The 20,389-nt window shown below is 49.3% G+C and overlaps 1 long non-coding RNA gene across 2 annotated transcripts in view; it reads right to left on the minus strand.

Moving 5' to 3' along the window:
* Positions 1-1,458: 1,458 nt before the first annotated feature.
* Positions 1,459-20,389, minus strand: part of LOC123459359 — a 38,105-nt gene continuing 19,174 nt past the window's right edge. Inside the window, exons 2-3 of one of the 2 annotated variants that reach the window (XR_006636242.1) lie at positions 2,537-2,762; positions 1,459-1,599 (exon numbers count right to left, since the gene is read on the minus strand). This is a non-coding gene — a long non-coding RNA (uncharacterized LOC123459359). Of the gene's footprint in view, positions 1,600-1,907; positions 2,233-2,536; positions 2,763-20,389 lie in introns of those variants that run through there. The other variant, XR_006636241.1, reaches the window with a different exon arrangement.

Genomic DNA, 20,389 nt, shown 5'->3' on the forward strand with positions numbered 1-20,389 from the left:
CTATCAGTGCTTCCCTCTCCAGTCATTTTCTCGGGAGGTGGCAAGACATGGTCCCAGCTGTGGGGCCAGGACAGGGGTAGGGGTGTTTGAAGGTCAGGAGCCAGCCTAGAGGCAGGCGATGGCCCTGACCCTGTCCCTCCGCTGGGCTGTCAGCCACACAGCACTGAATCCCTGTGGTTCTGGACATAGATGTCAGTGCGCAGGGAATTCCCTGACCTCTGCAGAACAGCTTAATCTCAAAAAGGTGAGTAGTGGGGGAGGAGGTAGGACATGGATGAACCTAACAATGGTACCAAATTGACTGTATTCGCTGGGTACAAAACTAATTAATAAAAATAAAAATAAAAAAGGTGAGTAGAGTGTATAAGTTGGGTAGACACCATGAATATGGGAGGTAGAGATGTAGACAAAAGTCACATACATTCATAGTTATCATTTATAATCCCATAATCCCTCAAAGAAACAGCCCATGTTTCCTACCAATGCAGAAATGGATAAACTGGACTGCAGAGATGGCCCAGTGGTTAAGGCCCTTGCCTGCAAAACCTAATGACCCAGGTTCAGTTCCCCAGTACCCACGTAAAGCCAGCTGCACAAGGTGGCACAGGTGTCTAAAGTTTGTTTACAGCTGCTGGAGGCCCTGGCATACACATGCTCTCTGTCTGTCTCACATGTCTCTCTGATTGCAAATAAATAAATGTTTTTTTAAGAAGAAATGGAAACACCCTGAGATGACAGAGTTAATTCCAGGTCAGCCTGGACCAGAGTGAGACCCTACCTCGAAAAACCAAAAAAAAAAGAAGAAATGGAGAAACCAACTGGAGTATAAAAACATTCAGCGAAATATTACACAAGCGAGCTGCACATCACACAATTCCACTTCCACAGGATCAGTTGGTAAGCACCTGGTGTGCCAGCGTGCAGACCTGGGCATCCACATAAACGCCGGGTGCGGCAGCCTGCCTGGAATCCCAGCGCTCAGGACACAGAGGCAGATGGATCCCCGGAGCAAGCCAGCTAGCTAGGATGCCCAAGTTGGTGAGCCCAGGCTTCAGCTAGAGAATCTGCTTGAGCGTCCCTGTCCTCGGGAAAGCCATTGAGAAGATGGCCTGGGGGATAAATCACTTCCTGTCCAAGCACGAGGATGAAAGCTTAGAACCCCCCACCTCCTCCGGCACCCACATAAATGCCAGGTAGATGTGGAGGCAGCCTGTAATTCCGGTGCATTGAAGGTGGAGGCAGTGGGTCCCCTGGGCAAAATGTCTAGCTGAAATGGCAAGCTCTAGGCTCAAGGGAGAGACTCCCCACCACCACCACCACTACCAACCCCCCCCCCCCCCGTTTCAGTAAAATAAAGAAAATACATGACCTGAGCTTCTGGCCTCCTCACGTACCCACACACACATACAAGTGCATGCACCCACAAACACCATACACACAAACACAACAAAAAAAGAATTACTTGCAAAGACTTTATAGAAGGAGCAGGACCATCAAGATAGGAGGAACTAGTAGTTTCTGGGCACTGGGGGACAGTGGGCCAGGGAGTGATTGCTGTGTAGGTACAGGATGATGTCCTTCTGGGGTGATCCAGTTGGTCTGCAATTAGATGGAGATGTTGTTTGTTTTGTTTTTGGCAATGTTGTGAACGTGCTAAAAGCCACAAAGAACTCCACCTTAAAAAGGCTAAATTAAGCCGGGCATGGTGGCGCACGCCTTTAATCCCAGCACTCGGGAGGCAGAAGTAGGAGGATCATGACGAGTTCGAGGCCACCCTGAGACTACATAGTTAGGTCCAGGTCAGCTTGACCGGAGTGAGACCCTACCTTGAAAAACCAAAAAAAAAAAAAAGCTAAATTATATGACTTTCGCCTTGATAATAAAACAAAAAAGGAAAAGCAAGGCAGACAAGTTCAGATGGACAAGTCAAAGCCCTGGAAAGTCCATTACTCCACGCTGACATTATGTAAGTGATGAGGCGGGGACAGGCGGGAAGGTGGCAGGAGGCAGCTGCGCTGGCGGGCACACAGGGCGAGGCTCGACATTTTCAGGGTTTAAAGTAGCAGGAAGCCTGAGCCCGGCCATAAATCAGGATTTGCTGACTGGGTTTCTTGTACAACGCTGAACAAAGCGTATTAAATGTCCCAGCGTGTGTGAGGCTCCTGCTTCCCGGCTGCCAGGTCCTGCCACGGGGAGACTTCTCATTTGACGCCGGCCTCAAACTGGAAATCGCTCAAAAAAAAAAAAAAGAGGTTTCAATGTCTTAGCAAAACTGGAGACGAATGGGCATTCCATGGGATCTGGGGTAACTGAAAAATAACAGACACGTTTTGTGCATGGCCTAAACAAGCAGGGGGACATTTCCTCTTCTGGACCCATGTCAGAACTCAGAATGGCCGCTGCGAAGTGGCGAGTATGGGCCTGGCCCGTGCTAGCATTGGGAAGCCCAGGCTTCATCCCTCAGACGTGGCCCCGGGCAGGCTTTCCCCTCCAGCTTCCTTGGGGCTGGAGGCATTGGCACCCAGAGCCTGCTCACCTTGAATCAGCCACATGTCGTTAACATAAGCCGAGCTTCCTTCCTGCAGCACTGTGGGAACCCGCGAACCGGCTTTTCCATCAACCACTAAGATGAGTCGTCCCAGCAGACGTCCTGACCAGAGGAGGAAGTTGATTCAGTCAAGACAGATGCTCTCTCTGCATTTTATTTTTGGCAACTTCTGATTCTTCTGAGCTGTGGTTTGCTCTAAGTCCATCTCATTGGCCTGCCATGGGAATCAAAATCACCTTTAAGGCCTGGTCCCTCTGCCTGGCACTCTCCCCATCCATCCCTCTCCCATGGGCTGACTCCATCGTCTTATAAGTCTCTGGTGGAAGCAGATCTCCGAACGATGCTTGCCTGACTCCTGGAATGGCTGGAATCTCTTATCATAACCCTCAGCTACCTTCTGAGAAAGATCTGTATTCCCTACCTGAGGCCAACCCGCATGGCCTAAGACCGCCCACCGCCAGAGCCTTCACTCCATCACAATGCAACATCTCTCCTGCCACGTAAGGCCACAGCTTCAGGATTTCAGGACCAGAGTAGGGCTTGTGGAAGCCGTTAGTTATTCTGTCTATACAGCAGCCCTGGCCTCTTCCTAGAAACAGACTGCTCTATGAACAACTTAGGAAGGGGGCAAGACAATGAAACCAGTACCTAGATAATCACATTCAAGGGAAACTCATCTTTCTGCGTCAATAGTAGTAAAACAAAAACTATTTCTGGGACCGGAGAAATGGAACAATCAGTAAAGTCCTTGCCATGCAAGTATGAAGACCTGAGTTTAAATGTATGGAGCAGTGGCTCACACCTGTCATCCTAGCACTGGGGAAGTGGAGACAGGAGGATCACTGATGCCTACTGGCAAGTTAGCCTAGCCTCCTTGGTAAGTTCCAAGCCAATGAGTGAACCTGTCTCAAAACAAAAAATTAGGGCTGGAGAGATGGCTCTAGCTCTAGAAGTTAAAGCACATGCCTTGCAAAGCCCAAAGAACTCAGGACTCACATAAAGCCAGATGCACTGGGGGTGCATGCATCTGAGTTCATAGAGGCCCTGGAGTGCCCATTCTCTCTTTTTCTAACTGCCTCCTTGTCTGTCTGTCTGTCTCTCTCTCTCTAATAAATAAATAAAATATTTGTAAAAAATTTTAAGTGGGTGGTACCTGAGGAACAACTCCATGGTTGTCCTCTGGCCTCCATATGCAAGTGCACGCGCAAAAAAGAACACACACACTCATGCAAAGTCTATTCATGGAGTACCAACTGTGCTGAGCACTTTGTCCTCAAACATCCTCACGGATCATATACAGTAATGGCACAAGGTAGATGTGGTGCCCACCTAACAGAAATGACAGCCAAGACTGGAAATGCCCCTTGAGTGGTCTATAGTCTGCAGTTGTTCTGATATCTACCATGTTGAACATGGGACAGGAGCTCACAGCCCTCCACTGAAGATGGGGCAGAAGCTTAGAGCATCCATTGAAGATGAGGCAGGAGTTTACAGCCATCCACTGGCAATGGGGCAGGAGCTCACAGCCCTCTATTGTCTAAATGCCACATGGAGATGCAGAGGTGGTGCTCAGATCATTTGTCCACTGCTTGTCAACTTGATGTGGGGAGTGGTCCATACCCCTCTTAGTTCACAGCTCCTTTCCCCATGGCCTATGGAAAACACTGGATGGGCAGTGTGACTGTGCCCGCCCAGTCCATCTGTCTTCAGATGAGTGTCACCCTGCTTCCTGCTCAGCCAGACAAGTGGCAATGAGGAGAGACCCTGACCAGTTTCAGGGCAGATACAGCCCACCTGAACCTTTCAGCCAGGAACTCAGAGATCACCACCAATAGGTTACCCAGAGCTTAAGAACCCAGCTGAGAATCTTAGTTTCCCTGGGGAATTAGGGTCCTTGTAGTTGGATGTAGTCCAAATTTCTGTTGTGATAGCTAAGGTTCTTTTGTGTATGTATTTTTTTTTTTTTTGGTTTTTTTATTTTGAGGTAGGGTCTTACTCCAGCCCAGGCTGACCTGGATTTCACTATGGAATCTCAGGGTGGCCTCGAACTCATGGCAATCCTCCTACCTCTGCCTCCCGAGTGCTGGGATTAAAGGCGTGCACCACCACGCTCGGCTTGAGGTTCTTTTGAATAAATAAATTTATTCCAATGTCAGAGGAAAAGAACTCAGAGAGAAGAGATTCCTCCATGAGGAGGGGATTCCAGAGCTGGAAAATCCACCAGCCCTAGTGGGAACTGGACCTTTATCAAACAAGGGAAGCCCAGCCATCCAGAGTCTATGTTTGGTCAGCTTAAATGAAAGGGAAGCAGTTATTGGGCCATGATGCATCCATTGCTACATAGGTCCCAGAACACCGCCAAGCCAGGCCGCCCCGCCAGTGGAAAAACTCACTTAGGCCAGGAAGAAGGAGGAGGGCATGGAATAACCCTCTTGGCCATCTTGGGTTAGAATATAACCACCTACCATGGGTCCTGTTGCTCTGTCAGTCTGCCTAGCCAAGGACATTGCCTGTCTCCTATTGTATTTCAATTGTCCCTGTCAGAAACCACCCTAACTGCTATTAGGAAAATAGGGCAGTGATGGTTCCATCCTGGGGTTCGCCAGGGCCAAAGGCTAGTGCCACATAGCCACTGGGTACCATTAGGAGCTGCCCAACACATTTTAGCCTCAGGACCCAATCAGCAGTGTTGCAGACAGCTGCGTGTTGCTGGAAGAAAACACCCGACAGCAGTTGTGGGAGGGAATGGTTTATTTTGGCTTACACACCAGAGGGGACACTCCATGATGGTAGGGGGAAATGATGGCATGAGCAGAGGGTGGACATCACCTTCTGGCCAACATCAGGAGGACAACAGCAACAGAAGAGTGTGCCAAACACTGGCAATAATACATTGCTTCCAAGAGGCTTCGATTCCCAAATTGCCACCAGCTAGGGACCTAAGCATTCAGAACACATAAGTTTATGGGGGACACCTGATATATATGTATATGATATCTATATATGTATATGTATATATCTATATATCTATATCTATATCTATCTATCTATCTATCTATCTATCTATATATATATATATATATATATATATCAGATTTGAAAATAGCCATCTTGATATCCATAATTATTTTCTTTGCTCATGGAACCAGAACTACTAGAGGGGGTCCAACATACGTGTATAGAGTGTTGTATGACTGAGGTTCTAAGAGGCCACTGTTCTCCCCTCCCCAGAACTGGCCGGTAGCCCTCGTGTGCTGGCAAAGCATCCAGTCTATGGTAGGCCAATGTAGCAATTCCCTCCATGACGAGAAGCTTGGGTGTCCCAACCCACGTGAGAATAAGGAAAAGTGCCTTGAGGTCTTTCAGGCTTGGGTACGGGAACATGTGCTTCCTGTGTGTTCCTCCAGCTCTCATTCTGGGTCCATGCAGTGTAGACATGGCTGTAACAAACCCGATGACTTTGTCCATACACAGATGTGGCTGACTGGATTAGAGAGGAAAGGTAGATTCCCTGATGATACTGGGATCTCTAGAGACCCCAGATCCAGATGATAGCTAAGGCAGCAGGAAAAATAAGGCCTCAGGCGTAGTCTATATTTCCAGCATTCCACAGGCTGAGGGAGGAAAACAATGAGCTTGGCTATACAGACAGACCTTGTCCCAAATAAAAATTTTAATATTTATTTATTTTATTTATTTATTTGAGAGAGAGAAAAAGAGGGGGAGAGAGAGAGAATATGCATGCACACCAGGGCCTCCAGCAACTGCAAACAAACTCTAGATATGCGCACCATCTTGTGCATCTGGCTTACGTGGGTCCTGGGGAATAGAACTTTGGTCCTTTGGCTTTACAGGCAAGGGCTCTAACTGATAAGCAGCCCTCAGAACAAAATTTTTTAGTCTGGTAAAATATCTGTCTAGTATGCAGGAGCTCTGAGTTCCAACCCTAGGTGAGAGAGAGGAGAAGAAGAAGGAAGAAGAAGAGGGAAGGACAGAGGGAGGGGGAGAGGGACACACAGAGAAAAAGAGGTTAGAGGACATATCCGCTGTGTGGTGGCCACCTACTCTGACAAAGTGGACTATGCCCAGGTCAGAAATTTGTTTTCTGGGTTTCGCATTGGTGGTAGTAATTTTAGCATTTCTGTTTTCCATCTTTACATGCATAAAGCTGGCTAAGACAAATTAGTAATCATGAAATATTATAACGGTATCAACTGATTTCGATAATAACGCAAATTCTCAGTATGGAAGAAAAAAGATACCAAAGAAATACAGAGGAGAAGATGTCTTCCTCCATGGACCTGAGTCAGAAATGGAAGCAGCAGTATGGACCCCTGAGGCCCTTGTTCAGGAGCTGCCTGCCAACAAGGGCTTAGGAAAGATTGCAAACTCTGAGATAGTCTTTGAAACACTGCTGCTTACTAAAGAAGCTAGGGGCTTCTGGGAGAAATGGGAGCTTCACACATGCAAAGGGAATGCAGTGGGTAAACCCGGAGCAACATGCTATCCCAGACTACAGGGGCTCCCGCCTGGAATCCTGGGAATCCAGCCTGGGGAGGGTGTGAGAGGCCATGGGTGAAACTCTCTAACATGCTCAAGTCTGTGCATTTACAATGCTGTTGCTTTTGTTGTTGTTTGTTGATGTTGTTGTTTTTGAGCCAGGGTCTCAGTGTAGCCCAGGCTGACCTGGAATTCGCTATGTAGTCTCAAGCAGGCTTCAAACTCATGGCGATCCTCCTACCACCGCCTCCCTAGTGATGGGATTAAAAGTGTGCGCCACCACACTTGGCTTGATACTATTATTTAGAGCTTTAAAAAAAATTATACTGCCGGACGTGGTGGCACACACCTTTAATCCCAGCACTCGGGAGGCAGAGGTAGGAGGATCGCCGTGAGTTCAAGGACACCCCGAGACTACAGAGTTAATTCCAGGTCAGCCTGGACCAGAGTGAGACCCTACCTCAAAAAAACAACAAAAAAAAAATTATACTTATTTTCATAGGGAGAAAGAGAGAAGGGGTGGCCTCCAGCTGCTGCAAAGAAAATCCAGATGCATATGCCACTTTGTGCATCTGGCTTTAGGTAGGTACTGAGGAATCCAACTGGGGTCATTAAGCTTTGCAGACAAGCACCTGCTCTCCAGGCCCACTGATGCTATTTTTTAAGGCCTAAATGGCTGCCTTTCTGAGATTAAGAGACGTCAGGTTATCATGAGGAGCATGAGTAAATACAAAGAATCCATCATTTGACCCCATTTTCCTGTGTAACTTGGGTCATGGGTAACTGAGCAATAGTGGAGGGGACACTTCCCTGTACCAACTCACTGTAGCAGATAAAAGAAAATGAAATTACAGATTTGGAACATCACTGCTTTGTAACATAATGAATTAAAGGGACAGTACCAACTGTCAGGAACTGGTGACACCAAACACTAGAGAGACAACAAGACAAAAGAGCAAGAAAACCTAAGAACTCTGTCTTGGGTAGTGAAAACGCAATAGGAAAATATTTATTTATTTTATTTATTTACTTGCAAGCAGAGAAAGATAGAAGAGAGACAGAGAGAATGGGCATGTCAGGGCCTCCAGCCACTGTAAACAGACTCCAGACACATGTGTCACTTTGTACATCTGGCTTTACATGTGCACTGGGGAATTGAACTTGGGTGGTTAGGCTCTGTAGGCAAGTGCCTTAACCACTAGCAATCTCTCCAGCCCAGGGGAAAAAAAAAATTAATTGTCTTTTTGTTATAGTTTGTTGCTATCTTGGGAGTCTTTTTTGCGGGTGGGGGGAGTATTTTTGGGTTTTTGTTTTGTTTTAGGATTTTGTTTGTCTTTCCATCTATTTGTAACAGGGGTGTTGTTATGTAGCCCTGGTGGCCTGGTGCCCACTATGTAGTGCAGGCTGGCTTCAAACCCAGGACAGTCCTCCTCAGCCTTCCACATTCCGGGATTACAGGCGTGCACCACCAAGTCTGCTTCATCGCGATTATTTTAATGCTCACAGTATGAGCACACACCTGTACGGGTGCAAGCAATGTGCCCATACTTGACTGAGGCAAATTACCATTTCTTGTGCCTTAGCAACAGAACTTTAAAATAACCCAAGAGCAAAGCCCTCACGTTAATCTACAAATCTCTGCTCATTTCCATCATGGTCACCCAGCCTATATGAATTGCAAAGTTGCATTTAATGCACGTATCCCATTACCAGGGCCATTCCATCGTTGTTCACATCTATTTTTGGTTTTGGTCCTTGAGGCAACTAGTAAGCATTTTCAGGAAACGAAACCTACAAAAACGATGCCAGCCCGAGTGCTCTATGCAAAGGGTTTTCACGCTGGGGTCCCAGCAGCGAAGGGCATGCTCGCTCAGCGAGCTCAGTTGAGCCCCTGGAGACCAAGCCTAGGAAAAGGCCCTGCCCTAATTAGATTTCACTTGGCTTATTAGCAAATCTCATTCGCCGACTTAATGAGAAACAAAAGTCATGTGATAAAAGAGTCACAAGCAGTAAAACGTCAACTAAATTTATACAGCACAGCACTGGAAATTTTCCCTCTATATCAGCAAGACTGAAATCTGCGCTGGAAACAGGATTTGCTATAAATGACTACAGACCTAAGCGTGGGGATCATTTTCTATTCAGGATGTAGCTTATTCCAGAGAGAGCACACACTATTTAGACATTTAAAGTGCCAGAAAGGCTTCAAGTCTTTCCTTACTAGGGAAAGTAATAACAGCTTAGATTATTGCCCCCGGCTGTTCTCACTGCGCTCACTGAGATAACTCACTTCGCTTTATAGGGCAGACACTTGTTCTGCCCATTTTATAAAAGGGAACACTGAACCTCGAAGAGAGAGGGTCTTACCTGAGGTGACTCAGAAAATAATTGCTAGCAGTACAGTCCTACCTCCAAGCCAAACCCCAGGAACCCTGAAGCATGGAGGGAGGACAAGTTATGGAATAGTTACAAAGCATAAGGACGGAGTAAGATAGACACCTCTCCAGGGACTGCTGGGAGGCCAGGTGTGATACCTGCAGCTTCAGTCCACTCCCCGTCACCTTGTTCCAATTGCTTCTACTTGATGTTTTTAAGTCATGGTAGGTGTGACCACTCCCAACTTCCTCACCCCTGGGAGACACAGCACTGAGACGAGATGCCCAGAAAGGTGACCTCTGGTTGCCCCTAGTATGCCCTGATTTCTTTGCCGTCTCTGCCTTGCTCCCTCCGCCCTAGTGAGGTTTCCTGGGATGCTCTGGATTTGGGACCTTGTCTGAGGCTCTAGGGAGCCCCTGGGTGTGAGGATTCCTGTTTGTCTGCTTCGTGCTGAGGTCCCAGCACACAGGCAGTGAGGGCCTCCCTCAATTCAGAGAGCTCAATCCACGGAAATGCCATGGACATGCCACTTGATAATCCATGCATAGCATTCTGTTGTGCTACAGGACAGCCAGCTTACATGTACGCAACCCTGAGCGTGGAAAGAGTCCGGGGCAGATGAGGAACAAGGACTCTCCTGACCCCAGACCCTCAGTGGAGGCTTCCAGTAAGCTGAGAGCCAGAGGTGAGAAAAGGCGTGCGTGGCCAGCACTTGAGGTCTTTGCTGTCTCGAGTGTAAGTAAGCTATTCTGCTTTCAGTCGTCTGAGAAATGATGTTTTGATGTATTTGCAAGCAGAGACAGAGAGAAGAGAGAGAGGAGAGACAGAACTAGAGGCAGAGAATGGGCATGCCAGGGCCTCCAGCCACTGCAAACATACTCCAGATGCATGCACCACTTTGTGCATCTGGCTTTACATGGCTACTCGGGAATTAAACCCTGGTCATGAGGCTTTGCAGGCAGGCACCTTAACTGCTGAGCCATTTCTGCAGCCCACCCCCACCAGAAACACTTTAAAATGCTAATGCAAGGTCAAGAAGGTAGCTCAACTGGTAGAACTACAGTACACCAGAGGCCTGGGTTCCATCCCTATTCAAGAAAATAGCTGTAATGGCACACACCTAGAATCCTAGTACTCAGGAAGCAGAGGCAGAGAAATCAGAAATTCAAGATCAGCTTCCATTACATAGCTAGTTCAAGACCAGCCTGAGATACATAAGACCCTGTCTAAAAAAGAAAGAAAAAAAGAAAGAAAGAAAGAAAGAAAGAAAGAAAGAAAGAAAGAAAGAAAGAAAGAAAGAAATCCCACCATCAGGGAGGCAGAGGTAGGATCACTGTGAGTTCAAGGCCACCCTGAGACTACATAGTGAATTCCAGGTCAGCTTGGGCTAAAGCGAGGCTCTACCTTGAAAAACCAAAGAAAAAGAAAAAGAAAACCAAACAAAAAAAGTTGCATGCTGGTATACCGGCCCTTCCATAAAGATTCTAAAGGTCAAAGCAGACACTAAGGTGCTTATCCTGCCTCTACATAAAAACTTAGTACTCACTCATCACTGGCTTTACATTTCTATTTCAAGCCCTGTCATGGTGAGTTACTTGGTACCTTCTAATATTCTGCGCCTCTCAGGTCCATCCCAGCTCCAGCTCCACAAAGCTGTCCAGATCAAAGTGGAAGATTCTCGTGCATGTGTCACCAGACAAAACCTCAGCCCTCCCTGCACATTGGGAAACACTTGCCACGTGCCTAAAACAGAATCGGGTCAAAATACCTCTCTGACAGGTGGAGAAACTGAGGCTTAGTAAGGTCCAGAGACAGACCAAGTCCCTACGGGTGTTTGGTAGCTCACTCGCCCAGGAACCAGGTCTGCGGGGACGGCCGCCTTCCCAGCACTGCCCCTGTCACTTGATGAATGGGGGAGGGACAGTCAGTCTACTGGCTCTGGTTCCTTCTGAGTCTGGGAAGTCAGCTCTGGCCAGGGGAGTCAGAAATTCCGCTGGGATGGAGTCTGGAGCTCCTGAGACCAAGCCAGAGCTGGCCGTCCTTGGACACCAGGCAGCTGGGAGATCACACTGTGACCCTTCCGCCCCCATGTCCACCATATACCACGTCTTCAGGACAGTGACATCAGCGTGGAGTGCGCAGAGACCACCCTGGGAAGGAAAGCAAGTGGCAAAGAGGGCTGAGTGGGGACAGTCACCCCTACTTCACCTTGTGACCACAACAAATTCTATCATCAAGCTCATCTCTAGCCTGTAAAGCTGCCACTTTCGGAGCTATCCCTGAGGGCCCAGCTGGCTGTTCAGAACACACAGCACCTCAGCCAAGCCTGGAGACAGAGACAGTCGTGGGAGGTGCTATGCTCGGAGCATCTTTCCCGTGAGGAGGCAAAGCCAGCCTCAGTGGCTTCTCCAGGTCTCTCAATAATATGAGGAGCCAGGGTTCAATTAGCAGAGCATCTCTGGTGACTAGAAGGGTGATGAGGCCATTCTCTTCCCTCAGGAAGCCCTGTAATCTTACAGAGGACAAAGGAAGGTGGCCATTGCCCTTGAGAGCCAACACCCAGTCCCCACAGCTCCCCTGAGTGGCTCCCCTCTGTCCCGTGGTCTCTGCTCTTTCCTTCTCTCCTGTCCTCCTACGCACAGGATCCCAGCCCCTCCCTCCCCTACTGACCCTTCTACTAAATCAATTGAAATATATGGCAGCCAGGGAGGTCAATACCCCCAACTTGCACCCTCATGCCAGAAAGAACGGAAAAACCCCAGCCAGCCCCGTCCACCCACATGTGGGACTGCTGTGGAATTATGTACATTTGCTGATGGGGGACGGCGGGGGCGGAGGGGGCTCAAATACTTCTGATGAGACTGAACAAGGGCTGGCAGCAACCGCACACTGACTTGGCTCATCTACCCTGACGCTCACCCGACCTCACCATCTATCAGGGAACTGCCAGCAAAGAGCTGGCCAAGAAGCGCCACCTCAGAGAATGCTATGTGCACAGGACCCCTGCCCGGGAGGGGGCTTTCCTTCTGAGACTCCATTTCCTGCTCCCACCAGGTGGAAAATCTGCTAAGCTCCAGAGGTCAGACCTAGTTTAATTTTATACCCTCTGTCAAGAGTGCTCCTAAAAAAAAAAAAAAAAAAAAAACTATATTTCTTTCCAAAGTCTCAACTTAATTCATGTGGAAGCAAAAGAAAGATTAGGATAAATTTTCAAATATTGAATTTGAATGCAGCATTAATGACTTTTATTTCAAAGCCTAAGAGGTTGTCTGGAACTTAGGACATTTTTGGTACCGTTGTCCAAATGGAATGACATGTGGTTGTGTTTTGGAAAGACTACGCCAATGTCCCTATCCAGTCTATAAGTCCCTATCCAATCCGTGTGTGTGTGTGTGTGTGTGTGTGTGTGTTTTTGAGCCTTGCATGTGTGTGTGAGGCCAGAAAAAACCTTGGAACACAATCCACTTTTTATCTTTTGAGACAGGATCTCTCATTGGCCAAAAATTCACCAATCAGACTAGACCAGCTAGCCAGTAATCAGGAGGGATCCTCCTGTCTCCACCCCCTCAGTGCTGAGATCACAAGCACACCCCACTATACCTGGCATTTTGTGTGGGTTCTGGGGCTCAAACTCAGGTCCTCATAATTATGAGGGGAGCACTTTACTGACTGAACTACTACCCCAGCCTGTAGACAGTCTGCCTTGAAGCTCTTTGTCCCGGGCAGTGAGAACCTAATCTGGAAGACTTAACCCTTTTTTGAAAAAAATATTTTTAGTTATTTATTTGCAAGCAGACAGAGACAAGAGAATGGATGCACAAGAGCCTCCAGCTGCTGCAAATGAACTCCAGATGCATGCAGCTTTTTGTGACCTGGCTTTATGCGGGTGTTAGGGAATCAAATCCGAGTCATTAGGCTTTGCAGGCAAGCGCCTTAACCACTGAGCTATCTCTCCAGCCCAGACTTCATCCTTTTTAACTGTCAGGGAGAGTTGTTGAATAGCACGGATCCTTGCCAACACTCCCGGGATGACGATGACTACTTTGAGAGAAGGAACAATGTTCTGAGATGATAAATTGGAGAAAAGAAAGATGTTCTAGATATGGCAGGATCCCACAGGGCACCGGAAATCTTCGATAGGTGCTTTGAGTTCTGCTGATGCAGCACTAAGCCTGTACCACTTGGGCTCCATCTGGGTAATTTCCCCAACCCAGTATGGTGGGTATGTCTCAGAAAAACTTCTGGAATGGAATGTGAGCACTTACGCAGATCCCTGGACCACAACACACTGGATGGAGAGGACATGGCGGTCCCACATCTGGCTGAACAGAGCATTCTGTACATTTGGAAAATCCTCCACTCTCCAAGATGTGCCAGCAAACCAAGAGCCTTAATCTTTTTTTTTAAATTTTTTGGTACTTTTATTTATTTGAGAGCGACAGAGCGAGAAAGAGGCAGATAGAAAGAGAGAATGGGAGCGTCAGGGCCTCCAGCCACTGCAAACGAACTCCAGAAGCATGCCCCCTTGTGTGTCTGTTTAACGTGGGTCCTGGGGAATTGAGCCTTGAACCGGGGTCCTTAGGCTTCACAGACAAGCAATTAACTGCTAAGCTATCTCTCCAGCCCAAGGGCCTTAATCTAAATCTGCTCTACCACTGGACTTTGTCAATAAAGCTTTATTGGGATACACCTATTCTTCCAGTGAGGTCCCACCAGAGGCTCTTTCTGTGCTGGATACCAGATGACCAGCCAGGCCAATTGTCCCCATCATCAGCCTCAGTGACCTGGGCAGCTGGCCCAGTGGGATGACGCACCCTGGGACTTGAGAGCTGAGCTGGCTGGAGGGGGTGGAGGGACACGTCACCCTGGGCTTTGCTGGGAGGACGTTCCCACAGAGCTGCTGGCTGCATAGCCAGTGTGATGGGACTGGGGAGGGTGGAAAAGGAAGCCTGGGCCATGTCCTGTGTTTCCACTGCCTCGGGGTCACTGGAGCTGGAATGGGCCGGCCATCCTGGAGCCACGGGCCTTCAATCTGTCATGATAGCCCAGGAAAAAGTACAGCTGAAATTCTGTTTTTGCATCCTTTTTATTACCCTAATGAGACTTAACCCGGAAGCACTGTTGGCACAGGATGGTGAGACGCAGCCAGCAGAGAACCGGGACGCGGTGTGCCGCAGGCTAGCCGGGGTGTTAGAGAGACCGCCTCAGGGGCCAAGGTCATCAAGACCCAGCTGGACAGGTGAGAGGACAGGACAGGCAGATGCTCTCCCTGACAGCTTTATGGCCTTTCGCTCAGTGCTGTAGAGCAGCCAGGGCAAGCACGTCACGGGCCTCCCTAGTGTGTCATGTCACCGGGGTGGGTGGAGCTGCAAACTTTGGAACTCAGAACCAGAAAGTCCTGTTTCTAGCAGTGACGAGGGTGACCCTCAGGCCAGCACATGGGCTAGATGCCAAGGGATGTCCCAGAGCCAGGCCCCTTCCCCACACAGAACAGTGCATAGCCGCTCGGGGACAATGCCTCTGAACGCTGCCATGCTTGGACTAAAATACAAATGTCCCTGGGATGGAACAAATGACCATGATGGGCTATTATTGGCCTCTGGCCTCTTAGTGCCTGAAGAGCCCTGTCACCTTGCAGTGCACACGTGGGCCTGGACATAAACATTAGTGTCCTTGAGATTCCTCCCTATGTACAGGGCTGACCTCGTGCTTGTGGGGAGTCGCTCTAGGCCCCTCAGAAAGCTCTTGCCCCCAGCTTAACACCATGCTAAGCCTACTGAAGCCCTGTGCTGGGCCCCCTGACGGATCAAGCCCCTGGCCCTAGCTCCCTTGTGCAGTGCTGACTCCAGACTCATTCACCTCTGTGACACCTGCTCCCAGGCAAGTCCTATGAGGTCCCCAATCACCCCAGGACACAGAGACCAGCATTGATGCCCATTTTGTAAATACAGAAATTGGGCAGCTGGGTCCTGGAATAACTTCTCAGAGGCCACGGTGCAGGGAAGAGGCAGACACAGGGCTCAGAGTGAGCTGCCTTCGCCCACAGCCTCTGCCTTTCACTGTAGCTGGCTTCCTCCCATGGAGCCCGGGAAAGCCAGAGTTCTGAGTGAGAGCCCAGGGGCAAATCTGGGTCATGGCCCTCGCCACCTCAGGGAGAGGCTGAGAGGGGGAAGGAGGTAAAGATGGCATTGCTGTGAGGTCTATAGCCGTGCAGGTAGTTATGGGTCCTGAGGATCTTTCTCTTATCATCCACTTACCTTTCCTGAAGCCAGCACAAAGGCAGGTCCTGTCCCAAAACCGTGACTGATTCCCAGATCAACTGTATAGGCACCAAGGAGCCTCTGACATCAGGAGCTGCCACCTGAAGAATGTACTTGGAGCCCATGACATCTCGGGGACAGAGCCACAGCCCAGTGTTCCCCATTCTGACCTAGCAATGGTGTGAATCCCTCTAATACTGGCATCAGACACTTAACAACAACATGTGGGGTGGCCCATGCCCAGCATCCCAGCATTTGGGAGGCTGAGGCAAGAGAATTATAAACTTGATGCCAGCCTGGGCTACATGAGTCTCAAAACATGCAAGAAAAAGCAGGGGGAGAAGGGCAGAAGATTGAAGTAGAGGGCAGAGGAGGGGAAAGGGAAGGGCAGGGAAGGGAAGGCTGTCACAGAGATAGCTCAGTAGGTAAAATTCTTACTCTACAAGCACAAGGGCCTGAATTTCTTCCCCAGAACCCAAGTAAAAACTGCTAGACAAGATGGCACACTTAGAATCCCAGCTCTGGAAAGGCAGAGACAGTTGGATCCCTGGGGCTCACTAGCCAGCCAATCCAGTCTACTTGGTGAGTTCCAGGCCAGTGAGAGACCTTGTCTCAAAAACAGGAGGGACTGGAGAGACGGCTTAGACATTAAGGTGTTTGCATGCAAAGGCAAAGGATCCCGGTTTGATTCCCCAGGACCCACGTAAACCAGATGCACAAGGTGATCCATACAGCTAGAGTTTGTTTGCAGTGGCTGGAGGCCCTGGCGTACCCATTCTCTCTCTCTTTCTCTCTCTCTGTCTCTCTGCCTCTTTATCTCTCGCTCAAATAAATAAAATAAAATAATTTTTTTAAAAAAGGTGGATGGGGCCTGAAGAACAGCATCCAAAGTTGTCCTCTGGCCTCTATACATATATGCACATACACGTATACACACATACACACACATGCAAAGAAAAGAAAGAAGGAAGGAAGGAAAAAAGGAGCCTGTGTTTGAAAGGGGCTTGTGACAGAAGCGAGCTGTTGCAATAGCAAAAGCCAACGGACCAGAGGGCAGGTGACTATGGAGAGGCAAATGCCCTGAGGAGAGGGAGTCACACTCCAGTCAGGAACACACAGTGGATGGCCCAAGGCAGATCCTACTGAGACAGCAGGAATCATCGCTGGAGAAATGCCACAAGCCACTACCTGGTTGTCCAGGATAGACCAGGGTTCCAGGAGGCTGGAGGCCCTGGTACACCATTCCTTCCCTCCCTCCCTTTCTCTCTCCCTCCCTCCCTCCCTCTCCCTCTCTCTCTCTCTTTCTCACAAATAAATAAAATATATTTTAAAAAACAGCAGCCTATGCAAGGCCACTGAGAAATCTTGCTGGAACTGGCTGATAACCTCCTCCATGTAGACCAACTGACAGAAAGCTGGAAGAAGCCATTCTGCATGCATTTTAATGGGAGAAAGAGAAATCACCAGTGAAGATAATCATCAGTGGACGCTGTAAGCCTTATAATTGGCCAGCCAGGCCAAATGAGCCAACAGGTGCAATAGTGGCATGTCTGTTATGGGGAAAACCAACTTCCCTCTAATTGGACTGGAGTCCCACTCCATGGGACAGGAATACATCCCTGACACTGAAAACTTAAAACAGGGGTAGTCATGAGCCCTAGGGGTGTAACATCTGCTGTTGCCTGGCTAAATGTATATACTATGCTCATCAAACTGCCCAGTAAGCACTTCTGTTAATGTTCACACCCTTATAGTAATACTACTCTCACTTTTGGTAGAGAATCTTCTCTTTTCAGATGGCAGTGACCTTGGGACAACTCAGAAGGTATCATGGTGATGGAAAGAAATGACCGCAGTGCTCAGTACTGCAATATCTGTATCACACCTTCCAAGGCCCAGGGTCTAATGCAGAAGAGGTGGCAGAAAGAATGTAAGAGCCAAAGGAAGGGCAGGACTCCATACAACATGCTCCCTCCAGACACAAAATGGCCTGGAGATCCAGGGCCTCACAGTGCCTGATACTACCTGCATAAGACCATCATAAGAGGAGGAAAAGATCAAGACATCAAAAGTAAAAGAGAGACTGACTGAGATGGGGAGGGGTATGGTGGAGAGTGGAGTTTCAAGGGGGTAAGTGGGGGGAGGGAGGGTATCGCCATGGGATATTTTTTATAATCATGGAAGTTGTTAATAAAAAAAAAATTTTAAATTTTTAAAAAATAGCAGCCTAGGGCTCAGCAGGTAAGAGTATTCACTGTATGCATAGGAGCCTGAGAGGACCTGAGATCATCTGAGTTCTGTTCCCTAGGACCCACATACACAGCTGGGCATGGCCACACGCATCTATAATCCCAGTCCTGTGGACAGCAGAGACCAGAGAGTCACTGGGGCTCATGAAAACCACAGCTCTAAGTTTAGAGAGAGAATCCATCTCAAGGAAATACACAGGTGAGTGATAGTGGAAAGATACTTACTGTTCTCTGGCCTCCGCACATGCACGTGTGTATGTGGACACACACTGCACCACACATATCACACATGCAAAAGTAAAAAAAAAAAAAAAAAACAGCAGTCAAAAAGGTGTTGTGGAGCTAGAGTGATGGCTTAGTGGCTAAGGTGCTTACCTGCAAAGCCTAAGGACCCAGGTTTGATTCCCCAGTACCCACATAAGCTAGATGCACAAGGTGGCGCATGCATCTGGAGTTTGTTATTCATTTGCCATAGCTAGAGGCCCTGGCATGCATGCCCATTCTCATTCCCTCTCTCTATATATATATATACTTCTAGCTGCTTCTCTCTCTCTCTCAAATACATAAAATATTTTATAAAATGTGCTGTGGCTGATTCTATGCAGATGTACTGGCCTGGAAGCTAAATGGGGGTTCACAGGCATGCAGGGAGAATCTGGCTGCTGCCTCGACCCCCATCATTTAGACTCCGTCTGTGGTACAACATGGCTTCAGTGGCACCTAGGAGTCAAAACACTCGTGACTCAAACAACATGTTGATAGAACTTGCTTTTCCCACCTAGAGGTCAGACTGTGCTTTGACGGTCTCCCCGGATTGTTCTGGTTAGACTGTGTAACCTGCCTACATGAGCCACATGGTTTGTGCCAATCCTCACTGAGCCACAAGAGGTGGGGCTCCCCACTTTCCTTCTGGGTCACACGGCTCCTCACAGCTCACTGCTGCTGCAAAGGAAGCTGGGAAAACATGCTATACTCTGAGTCGAGACGTGCCCAGTTAAGCACCCTGTTGTCAGGGGTGGAGGCAGGGACTTTGTTGGGCACCTTCAGCAGCAACCCCCACCCTCCACAAATCCCTCATGGCTTCAGGACAAGTCCTTCACAGAGGCTGTTCTTCTGCCTGGAACACTGTCCACCTGTCCTCCTAGTTCACTCCCGGCCTCCTCCTGCTTGAGCTCTTCTCCCCGGTCCTGCCTGGTTCGCAGTGATCCCTTTGTGCCATCATGTGCTGCCCACATCCCTTGGGGGATAGTGCACTTTCCAAGGCGGAGATGGGCAGCTTCCTATCAGATGCTCGCACCTAGCCCTGATGTGCGGCCCTGGAACCGGCCTGCCCTGAAGTCAGGTTCTCTTCCTGCACTTCATGGTCCTGGAGCGGGGACATCTGGCGACTCTCCTCTGTGCTCTGTGCCCATCTATCAGAGATGCCACCAGCCCACCTGAGACTCAAAAGGCTCCTCCTCCTCTTGTCCCCAGGCCTCCTGTGTGCGGCTCACCCTGGGAAGAATCAAGACACGGGGAGGCAGTAACCCACCACCTTCCTCATGGGGAGCCCCTGAAGCTGAGCTAGCTGAACCAGGCCATCCATGGGGACCACCTAGGCCACCGCAGAAATCACTGCCCAGGACCTGGCTCCCGTGGCTGACACAGCTCACACAGGCTGTTCCACTGCAAAGCCAGGTGGCCTCGTGGCCCCGCCGCGTGACTCTCTGCCTTGGGCCCAGCCTTCCCTGGCTTTGGTTTCCCTCTCTGAGATGGAAGCGTCTATTTCAGTGAGCACGAGAAGCTAGGGTGCCCTATCCAGCTACGGGGCTGGCGTGGTTCTCACTGCGATGCTTGTGGGAAGCAAGCCCGCAGGCTGGGGGGAGCATTCGGGCCCATGTGCGAGCTCGCCCCACTGCTGTGGGAAAGTGCCACCCATGGCCAGGGGCACCTTAAACAGCGAAGTGATTCCCACTTCATAGCTGGAATCTGAAGTTCTGATGTGCAGGGCCGGCTCCTCCTGAGACCCCTTTTCTCACTTTCAGGTGACATTTTCCTCGTCCTTCTCAGCGTGACTCCTTCCTAAGTGTCTCTTAGGACCCCCTCAGATTGGACCAGGCCTTGTCCCACAGACTCCGGGTTAGCTCGCCCAGCTCTTGGAAGGCCCTGCCTTTAAGTTAACTCATACCCCAAGGTCCCAGGGACTGGGACTTGAACACGTGGCTTCGTAGGGGGCAAAGCTCAGCCCACCGTCCTCTGGGTGTGCAAAGCCCCTGCGTGAAGCATCTCCAGGAAGTTGCTGGGCTGTCCTCGGTAGCAACTGGCCCTCCACATGGCAAATCAAAGCTTCGCTCTAAGCCTGTTCCCTCTCTCCTCCCTGCTCCACAAGGGTTAATGGCAAGGTCCCGGCACTGGGTGGATTTACTGCCCCCCAAACTTTATCATGGAGTCCTGGCTGCAGGGCTCACATTTCTCCC

This window comes from Jaculus jaculus, chromosome 1 (genome assembly GCF_020740685.1).
Source record: "Jaculus jaculus isolate mJacJac1 chromosome 1, mJacJac1.mat.Y.cur, whole genome shotgun sequence".
NCBI lineage: Eukaryota > Metazoa > Chordata > Mammalia > Rodentia > Dipodidae > Jaculus > Jaculus jaculus.